This window comes from Arachis duranensis, chromosome 7, assembly GCF_000817695.3.
Source record: "Arachis duranensis cultivar V14167 chromosome 7, aradu.V14167.gnm2.J7QH, whole genome shotgun sequence".
NCBI lineage: Eukaryota > Viridiplantae > Streptophyta > Magnoliopsida > Fabales > Fabaceae > Arachis > Arachis duranensis.
In genome coordinates this window covers 39,441,455-39,441,996 of record NC_029778.3, presented here as the reverse complement: position 1 = coordinate 39,441,996, position 542 = coordinate 39,441,455, and positions in this window count along the sequence as shown.

The window sequence follows — 542 nt, the reverse complement described above, 5'->3', positions numbered from 1 at the left end:
AGAGCGTGTTGAACATTTTCACTGAGAGGACGGGACTGTAGCCATTGACAACGGTGATGCCCAACATACAGCTTGCCATGGAAAGGAGTAAGAAGGATTGGATGAAGACAGTAGGAAAGTAGAGAGACGGAAGGGACAAAGCATCTCCATACGCTTATCTGAAATTCTCACCAATGAATTACATAAGTATCTCTATCTTTATTTTATGATTTATTCATAAATCATCCATAACCATTTGAATCTGCCTGACTAAGATTTACAAGATGACCATAGCTTGCTTCATACCAACAATCTCCGTGGGATCGACCCTTACTCGCGTAAGGTTTATTACTTGGACGACCCAGTGCACTTGTTGGTTAGTTGTGCGAAGTTGTGATAAAGAGTTGAGATTGCAAGTGAGCGTACCATGTTGATGGCGCCATTGATGATCACAATTTCATGCACCATACCCGAAAAGGCATCTAGCATGAATTTTGAAGTCTTCAAAAATGGTCTACTAAGCAGGATTGACGAAGGTCTCCCTGAGTCATTTTGGGGCATCT